Source organism: Eleutherodactylus coqui, chromosome 4 (genome assembly GCF_035609145.1).
Source record: "Eleutherodactylus coqui strain aEleCoq1 chromosome 4, aEleCoq1.hap1, whole genome shotgun sequence".
Taxonomy (NCBI): Eukaryota; Metazoa; Chordata; class Amphibia; order Anura; family Eleutherodactylidae; genus Eleutherodactylus; species Eleutherodactylus coqui.
The window spans coordinates 185,164,687-185,183,614 of record NC_089840.1 but is presented as its reverse complement, the minus strand read 5'-3'; the positions used below and the strand labels follow the sequence as shown (position 1 = coordinate 185,183,614).

At 45.9% G+C, this 18,928-nt stretch overlaps 1 long non-coding RNA gene across 1 annotated transcript in view; it reads right to left on the bottom strand.

Moving 5' to 3' along the window:
- The window catches only part of LOC136624818 (uncharacterized), a 31,871-nt gene that overhangs the window by 12,480 nt on the left and 463 nt on the right, over positions 1-18,928 (bottom strand). The gene's annotated exons all lie outside the window — the stretch shown is intronic.

Genomic DNA, 18,928 nt, shown 5'->3' with positions numbered 1-18,928 from the left:
ACCATTTTGCGTAGTTCTCTGCGTTACCCAGGAAACACCACGGGAGGTAACCATGCGATGTTTCCTTTATATAAAATGACATCAGGAAGTGAGAGAATAAGATTCCATACATAAAATTTGGACGCTAATTCTTTTGCACTAAGAATTGAATAATCGAGTTTGGACCCATCAACTTTTCCAATTTATGACATAATCAATGCCCGTGCCAAATTTCAAGTTTCTATGACATCGGGAAGTGAGAGAATTAGATTCTGCACGTAAAATTTGGACGCTAGTTCTTTTGCGCTAGAATTGAATAATCGAGTTGGGACCCATTAACTTTTCCTTTGTATGACATAATAATCAATGCCCGTGCTAAATTTCAAGTTTCTATGACATTGGGAAGGGAGAGATTTAGATTATATACGTAAAATTTTAACGCTAATTCTTTTGTGCTAGAATTAAATAATCAAGTTGGGACCCATTACCTTTTCCTATTTTTGACATAATCAATGCTCGTGCCAAATTTCATGTTTCTACGACATCGGGAAGTGAGAGAATTAGATTCCGTACGTAAAATTTGGACGCTAATTCTTTTGCGCTTAGAAATGAATGATCGAGTCTGGACCCATTACCTTTTCCTATGTATGAGATAATAATCAATGCCTGTGCTAAATTTCAAGTTTCTATGACACCTGGAAGTAATAGAATTAGATTCCGTACGTAAAATTTGGACACTAATTCTTTTGCACTAGAATTGAATAATCGAGTTGGGACCCAGTAGGTTTTCCTATTTATGACATAATCAATGCTTATGCGAAATTTCATGCTTCTACGACATCAGGAAGTTGGAGAATTAAATTCTGTACGCAAAATTTGGACGCTAATTCTTTTGCGCTAAGAATTGAATAGTCGAGTTGGGACCCATTAGCTTTTCCTATTTATAACATAATAAATGCTCGTGTCAAATTTCAAGTTTCTATGACACCGGAAAGTGAGAAAATTACATTCCGTACGTAAAATGTGGCCGCTAATTCTTTTGCGCATAGAATTGAATAATCGAGTTGGGACCCATTAGCTTTTCCTATTTATGACATAATCAATGCTCGTGCCAAATTTCACGTTTCTATGACACCGGAAAGTGAGAAAATTACATTTCGTACGTAAAATTTGGATGCTAATTCTTTTGCGCATAGAATTGAATAATCGAGTTGGGACCCATTAGCTTTTCCTATTTATGACATAATCAATGCTCGTGCCAAATTTCATGTTTCTATGACACCGGAAAGTGAGAAAATTACATTCCGTACGTAAAATTTGGACGCTAATTCTTTTGCACTTAGAATTGAATAATGGAGTTGGGACCCATTAGCTTTTCCTATTTATGACATATTCAACGCCCATGCTAAATTTTAAGTTTCTATGACATTGGGAAGTGAGAGATTTAGATTATGTACGTTAAAATTCGATGCTAATTCTTTTGCGCTAGAATTCAGTAATCGAGTTGGGACCCAATTACTTTTCCTATTTTGGAGATAATCTATGCTTGTGCCAAAATTCATGTTTCTACGACATCGGGAAGTCAGTCAGTCAATCAGTGAGTGAGTCAGTGAGTGAGTCAGTCAGTGAGGGCTTTCGTCTTTATATATATAGATATATGTCCTAGCTGCACATACCCCATGCAATTAGGATGTATATAGCTATCCACTGCATATGCTGTGCATGGAACAGGTTTGGGAGCCGAACCCACCCCATGCACAGCAGATATTAGCTGTCTCTGCCAGCCAACACCCGTGATCCACAGCTGTGATCAGAGACAGCACAGATCATGGCTGGTATCCTTATAAATGTGGCTGTTAGTTCTAATAGCGGCATTTAAATGTACCGATCGATGGGGATTTAAATGTGTCAAACAGCCCCACTGCGATCACGGAGTTACTATCTGGGTGTTATGGCAGCCAGGAACCCTCTGGAGGCCAACACTACTAAGATGTGCCCGTACTGCATCTTTAATAGGAAGCTTGTTAAAACACAGCCTAATTCAATACCATAGTATTTAATTATATAAGCCCTATGGGGCCAAAAAAAGTTAAAAAAATAAGTTAAATAAAGATTTTTCAATTATTATAAAATTAAGAAAGATTAAAAGTAAAAAAAAAAATTTGAAAAATTGGTATCGCTGCATTCGTAACGTTCCAGTTTATTTAAATATCACATTATTAATTCTGCATAATTTACTCATGAAAAAATTTGATCAAGGGCTTATTTACACGAGCGTATATAGGCCAGCGTTTTCATACCCAGCCGATATTCGCTCCCGTCTGAGCAGTCCCCCCGTTCCCTTCCCCTCACCAGCTCTCTGTCTCTCTCGTCCCTGGTTTGCAATGGGAGTGGGCGGGATGAGGGCAGATATAAGCTCCCGATCCCTCCGCACCCTTTATCCGTAGCCAGCAATGGGAGTGGGCGGGGCAGAGCTGAGCTTAGCTCTGCCCACACCCCCTCCCATGGCAAATGCCGCACTGGAGGAGAAAGGCACAGAGCTGGTGAGGGGGAGGGAAGGGTGGACTGCTTAGATGGAAGCGTATATCGACCGGCAGTGAAAGCGCCGGCCGATATACGCTCCTGTAAATAAGCCCTAAAAGCGATCTAATATTTGTATGGGGCGGTGTGATGACTCATACTTTGCAGGCAGTCTTTTATTTGTTGTTCTTCTCTATTTCTGGGTTTGTAAACTCTCAGAAGCAGCAGCAGCATGGAGGGTACTCCACAGCAGTACTGAGCAGTGTAGATGTGAATCCAGCACTGGCGTGAGATAAAACAATTACTATTAGCTGTAGCCATGTCGCTGTGTCTCTCTTTGCCTCCAGAAGCTCACCACCTTCATAGACTTCTAGTGATTGCATCTATAATCTGATCTTTCTGTGGGCAGATGTTATCAGAACATTAAGAGGGTGAGATCATACGACCGTATATACATGGCTAATTTAGCCGCATCAAAAAATCATGACTGCCTTGCCAACCAAGGGATTTTCGCGCTGCAGCATATTTTTTTCTGCGAAATGCCACAGCCACCCATGTGAATGGATGAGAAAACGCTAATTAAGATCGAGACTTGATTGCGGCTTTTATTCTTTCATGCGATTTTTACCCGTGATTGGCAGAGCATAAAAACACATACTGTCGTGTGAAAGAGGCCTAACAGTCACAGCAGAGAAGGAGGCTAATAAGTGGAGAGAGAAGCGTTTTTCTTTAAAAGTTTTTATATCTTTCCGCAAAACAGTACTCTAATATTTCCTAGGCCACTGCAAAGCCTTTGTGTTATACCGTTCTCAGTCTGCAGTGCATTAGACAGAGGTCTCACCGCAAAACAGTACTCTAATATTTCCTAGGCCACTGCAAAGCCTTTCACTTATACCATTCTCAGTCTGCAGTGCATTACGCAGAGTTTAGGGAAGGAGCTGCTGAGATAGGGAAAGTGTTACAGTCGGGATCCTCTCTACAAGAACCCCAATGGTCCTTCTTAGGGCTACTCCTCATCGTGTGCATTATAGTTGTGGCTGGCTGGGAGCAGTAGTGTACCCTCTTTTTAAAAAAAAAAAAAAAGACCTGTGCAGAACCTTTCAGTTATACCGTTCTCAGTCAGCAGTGCATTAGACAGAGGTCTCACCATGAAACAGTACTCTAATATTTCCTAGGCCACTGCAAAGCCTTTCAGTTATATCGTTCTCAGTCTGCAGTGCATAGCGCAAAATTTAGGGAAAGAGCTGCTGACATAGGGAAAGTTTAACAGACGGGATCCTCTCTACAAGAACCCCAAAGATCCTTTTTAGGGCTACTCCTCATCGTGTGTATTATAGTTGTGACTGGCTGGGAGCAGTAGAGCACCTTTTTTTTTTAAAGCACCTAGCCCTGTGCATAGCCTTTCAGTTATACCGTTCTCAGTCAGCAGTGCATTAGATAGAGGTCTCACGGCGAAACAGTACTCTAATATTTCCTAGGCCACAGCAAAGCCTTTCAGTTTTACCATTCTCTGTCTGCAGTGCATTAGACAGAGGTCTCACCGCAAAACAGTACTCTAATATTTGCTAGGCAACTGCAAAGCCTTTCAGTTATACCGTTCTCAGTCTGCAGTGCATTACGCAGAGTTAAGGAAAGGAGCTGCTGATATAGAGAAGGTGTTACAGTCGGGATCCTTTCTACAAGAACCCCAACGGTCTTTCTTAGGGCTACTCCTCATCGTGTGTATTATAGTTGTGGCTGGCTGGGAGCAGTAGTGCACCCTTTTTTTTAAAGCATCTAGCCCTGTGCAGAACCTTTCAGCTTTACCGTTCTCAGTCTGCAGTGCATTAGACAGAGGTTTCACCGCGAAACAGTACTCTAATATTTCCTTAACCACTGCAAACTATTTCAGTTATACCGTTCTCCATCTGCAGTGCATTAAACAGAGGTCTCACCGCAAAACAGTACTCTAATATTTCCTAGGCCACTGCACAGCCTTTCAGTTATACCGTTCTCAGTCTGCAGTGCATTATGCAGAGTTTAGGGAAAGCGATGCTGAGATAGGGAAAGTGTTACAGTCGGAATCCTCTCTGCAAGAAACCCAATGGTCATTCTTAGGACTACTCCTCATCGTGTGTATTATAGTTGTGGCAGGCTGGGAGCATTAGTGCACCCCTTTTTTTTTTTTTTTAAAGCATCTAGCCCTGTGCAGAGCCTTTCAGTTATACCGTTTTTAGTCTGCAGAGCATTAGACAGAGGTCTCACCGCAAAACAGTACTCTAATATTTCCCAGGCCACTGCAAAGCCTTTCAGTTATACCGTTCTCTGTTTGCAGTGCATTAGACAGAGGTCTCACCGCAAAACAGTACTCTAATATTTCCTAGGCCACTGCAAAGCCTTTCAGTTATACCGTTCTCAGTCTGCAGTGCATTACGCAGAGTTTAGGGAAAGAGCTACAGAGATAGGGAAAGTGTTACAGTCGTGATCCTCTCTACAGGAACCCCAACGGTCCTTCTTAGGGCTACTCCTCATCATGTGCATTATAGTTGTAGCCTGCTGGGAGCAGTAGTGCACCTTTTTTTTTTAAAGCATCTAGCCCTGTGCAGAGACTTTCAGTTATACCGTTCTCAGCTTGCAGTGCATTAGACAGAGGTCTCACTGCGAAACAGTGCTCTAATATTTCCAAGGCCACTGCAAAGTCTTTCATTTATACCGTTCACAGTCTGCAGTGCATTATGCAGAGTTTAGGGAAAGAGCTGCTGAGATAGGGAAAGTGTTACAGTCCTGAATCCTCCCTACAAGAACCCCAACAGTCCTTTTTAGGGCTACTCCTCATCGTGTGCATTATAGTTGTGGCTGGCTGGGAGCAGTAGTGAAACTTTTTTTTTTTTTTTTAAAGCATCTAGCCCTGTGCAGAGCCTTTCAGTTATACCGTTCTCAGTCTGCAGTGCATTAGACAGAGGTCTCACCACGAAACAGTACTCTAATATTTCCTAGGCCACTGCAAATCCTTTCACTTATACCGTTCTTAGTCTGCAGTGCATTACGCAGAGTTTAGGGAAGGAGCTGCTGAGATAGGGAAAGTGTTACAGTCGGGATCCTCTCTACAAGAACCCCAATGGTCCTTCTTAGGGCTACTCCTCATCGTTTGCATTATAGTTGTGGCTGGCTGGGAGCAGTAGTGTACCCTCTTTTTTTTTTAAAAAAAGACCTGTGCAGAACCTTTCAGTTATACCGTTCTCAGTCAGCAGTGCATTAGACAGAGGTCTCACCATGAAACAGTACTCTAATATTTTCTAGATCGCTGCAAAGCCTTTCAGTTTTACTGTTCTGAGTCAGCAGTGCATTAGACAGAGGTCTCAACATGAAATGATACTCTAATATTTCCTAGGCCACTAAAAAGCCTTTCTCTTATACCGTTCTCAGTCTTCAGTGCATTACGCAGAGTTTAGTGAAGGAGCTGCTGAGATAGGGAAAGTGTTACAGTCGGGATCCTCTCTACAAGAACCCCAACGGTCCTTCCTAGGGCTAGTCCTCATTGTGTGCATTATAGTTGTGGCTGGCTGGGAGCAGTAGTGCACCCTTTTTTTTAAAGCATCTAGCCCTGTGCAGAACCTTTCAGATATACCGTTCTGAGTCTGCAGTGCATTAGATAGAGGTTTCAACGTGAAACAGTACTCTAATATTTCCTAAGCCACTGCAAAGTATTTCAGCTCTGCCACTGTGTAGAGCGTCTCACAATACCCTTTCCTTGGGGTGGTTGAGATAGCCGCAGTTACCAACACTATCCACTGTCTTTAGAGTCTTCTCCCAATCCATACAGCCTTTCTTATGTACAAGTTTCTGTGAGCGGTAAATGACCCCTAGGTATCAGCGCAAGACAGCGGTTTTAAATTTTTTTAAGTCACAGCATAGAGCCTCCGCTATATACAATCTATTTGGGACCTGCTCTATCCTTAATCTGCCATGATGAGGAGTAGGGGTAAGAGTCGAGAACGTGGACACGGACACGAGGGTAAGTCCGAGGGAGGGGTGCACAGAGGATTGGGAGGAAGAGCTGCTAGACGATGAGGTGAATGACCCACCTGGCTTGCTAAGCCTACTGAAGACAGGACTTCAGAGCGGGGGGCAAGGGCAGCAGCAGGACAGGTTAGAAGAGGCAGTGGGGTGGCCAGGGGGAGAATCAGGGCCAGAACGAAGAGTCCCCCAACTGTTTCCCAATGCACCCCCTCGCAGCAAACCTCCGTGCAGAGGGCTAGGTGTTCAAAGGTGTGGATGTTTTTTTAGTGAGAACGCGGACGAACAGTGGTGTGCAACCTGTGCCGCACCAAAATCAGCCGGGGAGCCACCACTACCAGCCTCACCACCACCAGCATGCACAGGCATATGATGGCTAAGCACTCCACAAGGTGGGACGAAGGCCATTCACCGCCCCCGGGTTACACCACTGCCTTTTCCCCTGTGCCACAACCTTCCACACAGATCCAATCCCCCTCCCAGGACGCAGGCACGAGCGCCTCCCGGCCTGCACTCACACCCTCACCTCCACCATCCTCCACACCATCCAGCAATGTCTCTCAGTGCGGCGTTCAGCTGTTGCTAACACAAGCGTTGGAGCGAAAGTTCAAATACGCCACCACCCACCCGCATGCACAAGCTTTAAAAGTGCACATTGCCAAATTAATCAGCCTCGAGATGCTGTCGTACAGGCTTGTGGAAACGGAGGCTTTCAGAAACATGATGGCGGCGGTGGTCCCGCGCTACTCGGTCCCCAGGCGCGACTATTTTTCCCGATGTGCCATCCCAGCCCTACACCAGCACGTCTCCGGCAACATAAACCGTGCCCTCACCAACGCAGTTATTAGGAAAGTCAACTTAACCACAGACACGTGGACAAGTACTGGCAGGCAGGACAACTATATCTCCCTGACAGCTCATTGGGTGAATTTGGTGGAGGCTGCGAGCGTGTCAGAGTCTGTGACCGCTCATGTCCTACCCACACCCAGAATAGCGGGTCCTACCTCGGTGCTGGTATTTGCGCCGTATTATGCCACCTCCTCCACATCCCCCATCTCCTCCTCCGCCACCTTTACCTCTCAATTAAGAAGTGTGAGCAAATCGCCAGCAGTCGGTAGCGCGCGGCAACACAGCAGTGGGCAAGCATCAGCAAGCCGTGCTGAAACTAATCAACTTAGGTGACAAGAGGCACACAGCCCCCGAGATGTTACAGGGTCTGGCAGAGCAGACCTCCCTCTGGCTTTTGCCACTGAGCCTCCAACCAGGCATGGTCGTGTGTAACAACGTCCGGAACTTGGTGGCGACTCTGCTGCTCGGCAGCCTCACACATGTGTCATGCCTAGCCCACATCTTCAATCTGGTGGTTTAGCGGCTTCTGAAAAACTACCCCCATTTGTCAGACCTGCTCGGCAAGGTGCGTCGCGTCTGTGCATATTTCCGCAAGTCGACCACGGATGCTGCCACCCTGAGGACCCTGCAACGTCAGTTTCAGCTGCCAGAGCACCGACTGCTGTGCGACTGCTGTGCCCACACACTGGAATTCTACGCTGCACATGTTGGCCAGGCTTTACGAACAGCGTAGAGCAATAGTGGAATACCAGCTGCAACATGGGCGGCGGAGTGGTAGTCAGCCTCCGCAGTTCCTTACAGAGGAGTGGGCATGAATGGCAGACTTCTGCCATGTCCTCGGAAACTTTGAGGCGTCTACCCAAATGGTGAGCAGCGATGCGGCCATCATTAGTGTTACCATCCCGCTGCTTTGCCTACTGAGAAGTTCGCTGCTAAGCACAAAAGCCGATGCTTTGCAGTTAGAACAGGAGACGGGGGATGACAGTATGTCGCTTGATTACCAGAGCACCCTCGTGTCTATATCCCAGCGTGTTTTGGAGGAGGAGGTAGAGGAGGAGTAGGGGGAAGAGACTGCTGGCCACACTGCAGAGGGTACCCATGCTGCTTGCCTCTCATCTGTTCAGCGTGTATGGGCTGAAGAGGAGGAGGAGGATCCTGAAAGTCATCCTCCTAGTGAGGACAGCGAAGTGTTGCGTACTGGGACCCTGGCACACATGGCTGACTTCATGTTAGGCTGCGTTTCCCGTGACCCTCACGTTAGACGCATTCTGGCCAACATGGATTACTGGGTGTACACCCTTCTAGAACCACGGTATAAGGGGAACCTTTTCACTCTCATTTCCGAAGAGGAAAGGGGTACAGAAGTGATGCAATACGACAGGGCCCTGGTAGAAAAAGTGATGCTAAAGTTCCCATCTGACAGCGCGAGCGGCAGAAGACGCAGTTCCGAGGGCCAACTAGCAGGGGAGGCGCAGGGATCAGGCAGCATGTCCAGCGCAGGCAGGGGAACACTCTCCAAGGCCTTTGCCAATTTTATGGCTCCCCAGCAAGACTGGAGTTGGAGGGAGTACTGTAAAAAGATGGTGAGGGAGTACATAGCCGATCGTACCACTGTCCTCAGTGATCCCTCTGCTCCATACAACTATTGGTTGTCAAAGCTGGACACGTGGCACAAACTTGCGCTGTATGCCCTGGAGGTGCTGGCCTGCCTTGCCGCTAGCGTCTTGTCAGAGAGGGTGTTTAGTGCAGCTGGGGAGATCATCACGGATAAGCGTACCCACCTGTCAACTGCTTACACTCATAAAAATGAACAAAGGCTGTTTGTTTTCCAGACTTCTCTTCTCCATTGGCGGAAAGCAGCGGAACCTAATGATTCTTTTAGCTGCAACAGGAGAAATATGCATCCTCTCTCTCTAACCCCAAAATGGAGAGAAGTAGCTTGGTCTATCCTTTCAGAACTTACTCCTCCTCCTCCTGAAACAGCATGTCATCAGGCTGAACCCCCAATTTTTCAGCGGGCCAAAAGGCTCTGTTAAAACCAATTTTTTCGGAGGGCTGCATCCAGGCTCTGTTACAAATAAAGCAACAACGAGCTGCATCTTTAAAAAATGTTTATGGCTTTCACCTGCCCTCGGGGTTAAGCAATTTTTAAGGGGTACACTTGTACTCTTGGTGCACCAATTTTTCAGGCCCTTGCCTATACTCTTAGCCAACAAATTTTTCCTACCTTCGCCTATACTCTTGGCAAACAAATTTTTTCAGGTGCTGCCTATACCCTTGGTACACTAATGTTTAATGGGTTCGCCTATACTCTTGCAACAGAAATTTTTCAGGGATTCGCCTATACATTTGCTACAGAAAGGTTTGAGGGGTTCCGCTATACTCTAGCAACAGAAAATTTTCAGGGGTTCGCCTATACACTTGCTAGTAAAAGGTTTGAGGGGTTCGCCTATACTCTTGCAACAGAAAAGTTTCATGGGTCTGCCTATACAATTGCTGCTAAAAGGTTTGAGGGGTCCACCTATACATTTGCTACTAAAAAGGTTTGAGGGGCTCGCCTATACTCTTACAAGAAAAAAGTTTCAGGGGTCCACCTATACACTTGCTACTAAGAAGTTTGGGGGGATCGCCTATACACTTGCTACTAAAAGGTTTGAGGGGTTCGCCTATACTCTTGCAACAGAAAAGTTTCAGGGGTCCGCCTATACACTTGCTACTAAAAGATTTGAGGGGTTCGGCTATACTCTTGCAACAGAAAAGTTTCGGGGGTCCTCCTATACACTTGCTACTCAGAGGTTTGGGGAGTCCGCCTATATCCTTGCTACAGAAAGGTTTGAGGGGTTCACCTATACACTTGCTACTAAGAGGTTTGAGGGGTCCACCTATACACTTGCTACTAAGAGGTTTGGGGGGTCCGCCTATACACTTACTACTAAAAGGTTTCAGGGGTTCGCCTATACTCTTGCAACAGAAAGGTTTCAGGTGTCCGCCTATACACTTGCTATTAAAAGGTTTGGGGGTCCGCTTATACACTTGCTACAAAAAGGTTTGAGGGGTTTGCCTATACTCTTGCAACAGAAAATTTTCAGGGGTTCGCCTATACACTTGCTACTAAGAGGTTTGGGGGGTCCGCCTATACACTTGCTACTAAAAGGTTTGAGAGGTTAGGCTATACTCTTGCAACAGAAAAGTTTCAGGGGTCCATCTATACACTTGCTACTAAGAGATTTGGGGGGTCCGCCTATACACTTGCTACAGAAAGGTTTGAGGGGTCCGCCTAGACTGTGGGTGCACAAAGGTTTCCCATAGCGGTGTTCAGCTGTCTGGCAGAAATACACAGAATGACTAGGGCAGAAGTGTGGGCCGAGGTTCTTGGCGGGGTGAAACTCTGCCATGCATGGGCACTCTGATTTCTTCATGTGTAATACTGTTTTTGAGTGTCATGGGCTCACCTATGCTGTGGGTGCACAAAGACTTCCCATTGCGGTGTTTTACCTATCTGGCACAAATACACTGAATGACTTGGATAGGGTCCAGATTGCAGACGGCTTTCCCAGCGTGGTGTTCAGCTATCTGACACATACACAGAATGAAGTGGGTGGGGACACATGGATTTCCCATAGCTATGTAACTCACGGCACCTTGGGTCACACAAGGTGGAGGCTGGGACCAAGCCTGACTCAGGGCCCGCTCACGTGCTTCACACACAGAGTATTGCGGGTCCTACCTTGGTCATGGTTTATTGGGCTTATTATTCCACCTCCTCCTCCTGCTTGGGGTCTGGGGATCAGCGCTGGGCAATATGTATTTGCTCTCGTGTTACCACAGTAATCTGAGACACTGGTTTGGACCAATCAAAAGAAGTGTAACTGAATTAAGGAGATGTTCACAGCTGTACTAGCATCCAAGTCTGCTTTATGCCCACAATTGCTGAGGGTGTTGGCAGAGGCCCAAGTCCAGGGGGGGGGGGGAATGAAACTGTTCCAGGTTTGGCCTGTGGAACTTCTTTGTGGTTCATCCACACTTTGGAGCGATTAAAGCAACCGTAACTGATTTAATGAGACGTTCACAGCTGTACTAGCATCCGAATCCGCTTTATGCCCATGATTACTGAGGGTGTGGGCAGAAGTCCTGGGGGGGATGCAACTGCGCCAGGTTTGGCCTGTGAAACTTCTTTGTGGTTCATCCAGACTTGGGAGTGATGAAAGCAACCGTAACTGATTTAATGAGACGTTCACAGCTGTACTAGCATCCGAGTCCACTTTATGCACATGATTACTGAGGGTGTGGGTAGGGCGCAGAAGGCTTTGCCATTGCGGTGTTCAGCTATCTGACACCTACACAGAATGAATTGTGTGGGGACACATGGATTTCCCATTGCTATGTAACTCACGGCACCTTGGGTCACACAGGGTGGAGGCTGGGACCGAGCCTGACCCTGGGCCCGCTCATGTGGTTCCCACACAGAGTATTGCAGGTCCTACCTTGGTCATGGTTTCTCAGGCTTATTATGCTCTCCTCCTCCTGCTTGGGGTCTGGGGATCTGTGTTGGTCGGCATGTATTATCTCTCATGCTACAAATTACCACAGTTATCCGAGATACTAGATTGGAGCATTCACAGGAAGCGTTAGTGATTTCATGAGACTTTCAGAGGGTCACTGTATACCTGTGGTGGCTACTTTTGCGACCCCTTCTGCTTCAAACCAATCTTTGGTGATAGTATGCGCTTCTGCATTGTGGAGATGTGTAGAAGTGCTAGCACCTGAGTCCCCTTTATGCCCATGTTTGCGGCTACTGACAATTTTGTGATCGAGGTGGCACGGGATTGGAATGATGATCTTACGTTAATTTATCATCAATTCTCATCAGTATTGTGGGCTATCGCCCACACTTTCAAAGAGGGTCACTGCCTGGCCCTGCCAACCCTCTGCAGTGTGTTTATCTGGTTCCTCCTCATCGCAGACGCACTTATAAATCGACATGAGGGTGCTGTGGCTATGAAGCGAGCTTGTGGCATGAGGGCAGCTGAAGGTTGTGTAGGGAAAATTTTGTGTGTGCTGTGGATGCAGGGTCATGCGGGGGGTTGGACAGCAATGCGAGAATGTAACCCAGGAGAAGAGGCAGCAGGGTCACCCACAGGCAGTGATTGTCCTTGGTTGCAGCTCGTGTGGTGCTTTAGCTAAGATGTGCCAGCGCGTATGCCTTGCTGCTTATGGTCTGTCCCAAGTAAATTGTTAGGGAGGTGACCGCCAGGCTCTTGCCCCCATTTTGACTAGTGGGACCTGGGAGCCTCAGATGCAGCAATGCATGCTGCACCTGCCGTTCCCTATCCGTTTCTGTGGTGTTTCCATGACTTTCTGAGGTTTTCCGGTGTTTCACAAATAATCCCCTATGCGGAGCATCGGTCCCATACAAAAATGCTCGAGTCCCCCACTGACTTTAATGGGGTTTGTTACTCGAAACGAGCTCTCGAGAATTACGAAAAGTTCGACTCAAGTACCGAGCACCCGAGCATTTCGGTGCTCGCTCATCTCTAGTGCGGTCTCAGTAGTGAGACTTCCCCTAATCAGACTAATTTTCCTATGTAGATAATTTTGTAGTTGAAAAATAATTTGTACAATAGTATGTGATGATGTTTATCCTTTCAGCCGAGGCCAGCATTTGCATGTCCATGATGTCATAATCCTAGGTATGCACAGTGCCTACCTCAGCCCGTGCGCAATCTCTGCCGGCTCCTCGGCCGGCAGAGAGTAGGGCCTGCGATAAGTACAATGCTGTGAGACTCGCAGCGTTGTACTCATATATCTATGTGATTGAGCCCATAGTATGTAAATTAATTTTCTTTCTTTCTTCACACAGGCATAAAACTAAAATTTGGCTGCAGATGTTAAAAAAAAGTAATCACTGGAAAAGCCAGGAGAAAATGCTGCAAAATACAATGTGTAAAACCACCCTATAAGGGCTTCTTCACATGACCATGTTTGCAGTGGTTTTACATGTACAAAATCTGCACGCACAAAACACAGAGAACAGAGCCTATTGACTACAATAGGTTCATCCGTAGAGCATGTTTTGTGAGGGGAGTTTTGTGTGCGCGAAAAAATGTAGGACATGCTTTTTTTTCTGTATATTTTCACACCAAGGCCCTGATAGAGGTCTATGGGAGGTACGGAAATATGCAAGCATGAAACACTGCGCAAAATGCGAGGAAACGTACAGATCTGCACATCATTAGCCTAATTAACATTTAACCCCTTAGTGACGAAGCCTGTTTGCGCCTTAGTGACGGAGCCAAATTTTGGAAATCTGACATGCGTCGTTCAACGTAGCATAACTCCATAAAGGCTTTACATATCCAAGTGATTCTGACATTGTTTTTTCGCCACATGTTGTACTTCATTTAGGTTGTAAAAAGAGACCGATATAATTTGTGTATATTTATTAAAAGTACCAATATTGGAAAAATTTTGAAAAAATTGTCATTTTTTCACATTTTCAACTGTAATAGCTCAAATATGTCCAAACATACTGTACAAATTTTTGATAAGATATATATTTCCATCTGTTTACTTTATTCTGAATGCACACTTGAAAAACTTTTGTGTTTTTTTTAACCATTTAGAGGACATACAAATTTAACATTACTTTTCAGCATTTTGAGGAACACTTTGCTTTCCTGCACCAAACCAAGTTTGCAAAGGCTCATAAGTGTCAGAATAATAGATACCCCCTCAAATGACCCCATTTTAAAAACTACACCCCTTAATGTATTCACTGAGGGGTGTCATGAGTATTTTGACCCCACCAGTTTTTTTCAGGAATTAATTCAATTTAGAGGAGAAAAAATAAAATTTCATATTTTTGCAAATATGTCATTTTAAAGACATATTTTTTTCCTATAGAGCCCATGAAAATGAGGATTTACACACCAAAATGGATACCCCCGTTTCTCCCGTGTTCAGAAACATACCCATTGTGGCCCTAATCTTATGTCTGGATGCACAACGGGACCCAAAATGAAAGGAGTAGTCGGTGTCTTTCAGAACATAAATTTGGTTGAAGGCGTTTTAGGCCCCATAGCACTTTTGTAGAGCTCTTGAGCGGCCAAAACCAAAGAGAGCCCCCACCAGTGACCCCATTTTGAAAACTAGACCCCTTAACGAATTTATCTAGGGGTGTACTGCCCATTTTGACCCCACAGTTTTTGAATGAATTCAAGCCAAGCAAAAGGAAAAAATTGTGATTTTTGTTTTTTTGTCAATTCTGTCATTTTAAAAACAGCTTTTTTTGTACAGCACACACATGAATGGGGCCTTGCACCCCAAAATGGATACCCCTGTTTCTCCCGCGTTCAGAGACATACCCATTGTGGCCCTAATCTTATGTCTGGATGCACAACGGGGACCAAAACCAAAGGAGTAGTCGGTGGTTTTCAGAACATAAATTTTCCTTGAAGGCGTTTTAGGCCCCATAGCACATTTGTAGAGCTCTTGAGCGGCCCAAATCAAAGAGAACCCCCACAAGTAACCCCATTTTGAAAACTAGACCCCTTAACGAATTTATCTAGGGGTGTACTGCCCATTTTGACCCCACAGTTTTTGAATGAATTCAAGCCAAGCAAAAGGAAAAAATTGTGATTTTTGTTTTTTTGTCAATTCTGTCATTTTAAAAACAGCTTTTTTTGTACAGCACACACATGAATGGGGCCTTGCACCCCAAAATGGATACCCCTGTTTCTCCCGTGTTCAGAGACATACCCATTGTGGCCCTAATCTTATGTCTGGATGCACAACGGGGACCAAAACCAAAGGAGTAGTCGGTGGTTTTCAGAACATAAATTTTCCTTGAAGGCGTTTTAGGCCCCATAGCACATTTGTAGAGCTCTTGAGCGGCCCAAATCAAAGAGAACCCCCACAAGTAACCCCATTTTGAAAACTAGACCCCTTAACGAATTTATCTAGGGGTGTACTGCCCATTTTGACCCCACAGTTTTTGAATGAATTCAAGCAAAAGCAAAAGGAAAAAATTGTGATTTTTGTTTTTTTGTCAATTCTGTCATTTTAAAAACAGCTTTTTTTGTACAGCACACACATGAATGAAGCCTTGCCCCCCAAAATGGATACCCCCGTTTCTCCCGTGTTCAGAAACATACCCATTGTGGCCCTAATCTTATGTTTGGATGCACAACAGGACCCAAATTGAAATGAGTAGTCGGTGTCTTTCAGAACATAAATTTTGCTTGAAGGCGTTTTAGGCCCCATAGCACATTTGTAGAGCTCTTGAGTGGCCAAAACCAAAGAGAACCCCCACAAATGACCCAATTTTGAAAACTAGACCCCTTAACGAATTTATCTAGGGGTGTACTGCCCATTTTGACCCCACAGTTTTTGAAAGAATTGAAGCAAAGCAAAAGGAAAAAATTGTGATTTTCGTTTTTTTGTCAATTCTGTCATTTTAAAAACAGCTTTTTTTGTACAGCACACACATGAATGAAGACTTGCACCCCAAAATAGATACCCCAGTTTGTCCCGTGTTCAGAAACATACCTATTGTGGCCCTAATCTTTTGTCTGGATGCACAACGGGGCCCAAAATGAAAGGAGTAATCGGTGGCTTTCAGAACAGAAATTTAGCATGAAGGTGATTTAGGCCCCATTGCCTACTTGTAGAGCCCTTGAGCGGCCAAAACGACAGAGAGCCCCCACAAATGACCCCATTTTGAAAACTAGACCCCCTAACGAATTTATCTAGGGGTGTACTGTGTATTTTTACACTACAATTTTTGAATAAATCTAAGCAAAGCAGTAGGAGAAAAATTACAATTTTCATTATTTCGGCAGTTGTATCAATTTAAAAACATTTTTTTTTGTACAGCACACATAGGAATGAAGACTTTCACCCCAAAATGGATACCCCCGTTTGTCCCGTGTTCAGAACCATAACCCTTGTAACCCTAATCTACTTAAAGGACACATGGCTAGGCCTATAATGGAAGGAGCACCCGTTGGATTTCAGGGTACAACGGTATAAATTCCAGGCCCCATTGCCCACTTATAGAGCCATTGAGCGTCCAAAACGATAAAACCCCCCCACAAATGACCCCATTTTAAAAACTAGACCCCTTAATGAATTCATCTAGGGGTGTATTGCGTATTTTGACCCCACAGTATTTGAATAAATCTAAGCAAAGCAGAAGGAAAAAATTACGATTTTCATTTTTTTGGCAATTTTGTCAATTTAAAAACAGTTTTTTTTGTACAGTTTACATAGGAATGAAGACGTTCACCCCAAAATGGATACCCCCGTTTGTCCCGTGTTCAGAAACATACCCATTGTGGCCCTAATCTACTTACAGGAAACATGGCAAGGCCTATAATGGAGGGAACACCCGTTGGATTGCAGGGCACAACTGAATACATTCCAGGCCCCATTGCCCACTTGTACGGAATAAAAATTGACACCTTAAAAAAATATCCCCCCCCCCCACACACACACACCCACCCCTACCGCTCCGCCCTTTTCGGCGTTACCCAAATCTTAGATAAAAGTAATAATGTGAACTGTGTAATATTTCCAAAGACAGGGGTAATTACGGAGGCTGGTTGGATGGGTACATGGGGCAATAAAACCGTGTATCCCCCCTCCTCTCATGCGTTTTGGGGGTATTTCTTGACCTCAGTAGCGGGTATGGGGTGTAAAAAGTGGCGCTCTGTGAGTCTCCGTAAGCTTAATGAGATGCGGCGGTCTCACACAGAAGGCGCTCAACAAGCTGCTCCTGGAACTGCAGGAAGGCGAGCGTTCCCGGGGCTTCTTGTAAATTGCGTATTACAGGTAGCGGTCTGAATAACGCCGGGCTCACACGGTCATATGTGGAATCTGCTTGCGGAGGCCCGCAGTGGATCCAATCTGTGAGCCGGGCTGTGACCCTGCGTACGGCTGCGTAATGTACTGCGCATAACTGCCTACTCACACAGGCGGTCATACGCAGTATATATATTTTTTTTTGTTTGTATTTTCCGCACCGTTGCTTAGCGATGACACGGGTACCCGCAGCCCGTATACAAGGTAGTTGCGTATGGGCTGCGGGTATATCCGCGACCATGGAGCACAATGGGCTCTATGTTGCGGATATCCGCGGTAAAATAGAACCTGCTGCGTTCTCTTTTCTGCGAGTGGATTACGCAATTCCGACCCACTAATGTGAGCGGAATTGTGTAATCCAATGCGATTGATCTGCGTATTACCGCGGATCAGAAGCATGCGGAATCCATAATTCCTATCCGGTCATGTGAGACCGACCTAAGGTAGATCGCTACCTTTTTTTCACGTGACCGGGGACCGCCCAACGAGGCCACCCGTCACTGCTCCAGGCCCTCGGCAACCGTTGGTCGCTGGGAGCAAGGAGATTTTAAACTTCCTGGGCTCCCCGACTCCTGCGCATGTGTCCGATGTTTTGCCGGCGGTCGCATGCGCAGAATCCGGGAACGTTCACGGAAGAAGATTGTGTCGGGGCGCAAATACGGAGGCCTCCGGCAAAAAGTTTCATCTCCTCTCACCGATCGCATCAGTGAGGGGAGATGAACCTTCACCTTTTTTTTACTTTTACGTGATCGCCATTATCCATTGGATAACGGCGAACACGTGATCAGGAACCACTCACCGCGGCCCCCCGTGAAATCTCCAGGCTCTCGGCTAAGTTTTGTAGCCAGGAGCAGGGAGATTTTAAATTACCACGGCTTTTGCGCATGCACCTGCCATATTAACGACGGGCGCGTGCGCAGAAGCTGGGGTAAGGTCCGCGGATAAATCCGCGGGCCTTAGGTACGTCATTTCATCCTCCCTCACGGATATGATCCGTGGGGGGAGATGAAACGCAAGTTTTTTAAACTTTTTTAAACTTTTTTTATTTAACTTTGCACTTTTTTTTTTTACTTTTTACCCCTTTTTTATTTTTATTTTTTAACTTTTTGCACTTTTTTTTTTACTTTACATGATCACTGTCATCCATTGGATGACAGTGATCATGTCCCTGGTGACATCCCTCTGCTCTTGGCTACACATGGCAGCCAAGAGCAGAGAGATTTTGAATTTCCCGGGGCTCGAGCCCCTCTGTGCACGCGCCCGATGTCAATAATCGGGCGCGCATGCGCAGACCGGGATTTCGGGTCCCGGGACATCGGGACATCGCAGAGGACCGGGGGTGAGTATTTTCACCTCCCCTCATGGATCCGATCCATGAGGGGAGGTGAAACCTTACTTTTTTTTACTTTTTCAACTTTTTCGCGATCGCCGCTATCTAATCGATAGCGGCGATCGCGGGCCCGGGGACCGCTCACAGCGGTCCCCGGTAACACCTCCTGGCTCCCGGCTACCTTCAGGAGCCGGGAGCCAGGAGATTTTAAATTTGCCGGGGGCTCCCGGGCTTCTACGCATGCGCGTGACGTCATCGTCTGGCGCGCATGCGCAGAAGGCCGCCGGCGGGGCCGGGAGGACGAGATCTCCGTGGGACACCGCCGACAAGCCGGGTAAGTAATTTCAGCTGCCCTGGTGGAGCCGATCCAGCAGGGCAGCTGAAGAACTAACT